Here is a 1,049-nt window from a genome sequence, read left to right on the forward strand (position 1 = left end):
TCCTCCTGGGTAGAGTGCCGTGGCATCACAGCTCACAGGAACCTCCAACTCCTGGGCTCAAGTGAGTCTCCTGCCTCTGCCTCCCAAGTAGCTGGGACCATAGGTGCCTGGCTATTTTTTGGTTGCAGCCATCATTGTTGTTTGGTGGGCCCAGGCTGGATTTAAACCTGCCACCTTGGGTGTACATAGCTGGCACCTTAGCCACTTGAGCCACAGGTGCCGAGCTGATTTTTTGAGACAGAGTCTATGTCACCCTCAGTAGAGTACCGTAGCATCAAAGCTCACAGCAATGTCAAACTCTTGGGCTTAAGCGATTCTCTTGCCTCAGCCTCCCAAATAGCTGGGACTACAGGTGCCTGCCCCAATGTCTGACTTTTTCTTTGTTGAGGTTGTCATCATTATTGTTTAGCTGGCTCGGGCGGGTTCGAACGCACCAGCCTTGGTGTACGTGGCCAGTGCCATAACCACTGTGCTACGGGCACCAATCCCATTTTATCAATATTAAAAAAATTATCATTTCCTGGCAATGACAGATTAAACTAATTAATTTCCTAAAAGCATCTGCAAGATATGCAAATATCAGCAGCTAAGAGAAATTTGTCAAATGATCAGAAAACTGAAACATACAGCTAGGTGTTGTATGCCTGCAGCGGGTGCCTGTAGTCCCAGCTACTTGGGAGGCTGAGGCAAGAGGACTGCTTGAGCCCAAGAGTTTGAGGTTGCTATGAGTTATGACACCATGAAACTGTACCCAGGGGACAGAGTGAGACTGTCTCAAAAAAAGAAACTGAAACATGGAAATCATAAAAACTACTTCATGCTCCTCAGTGCTGCCACCTTCCACCTCCAAACCACCCTGGAATTGTACCTTAGATTGATGAGCACCTCAATGCTTTTTTATTCCTTTTTTTTTTTTAAAGATAAGAGTCTTACACTGTCACCCAGGCTAGAGTGTCAGTGGCACCATAGCTCACAGCAACCTCAAACTCTTGGGCTCAAACAATCCTCTTGCCTAGTAGCTGGGACTACAGGCTCCTGCCACAATGCTT

The sequence above is a fragment of the Otolemur garnettii genome, unplaced genomic scaffold (genome assembly GCF_000181295.1).
Source record: "Otolemur garnettii isolate 467f Iridium unplaced genomic scaffold, OtoGar3 scaffold00025, whole genome shotgun sequence".
NCBI lineage: Eukaryota > Metazoa > Chordata > Mammalia > Primates > Galagidae > Otolemur > Otolemur garnettii.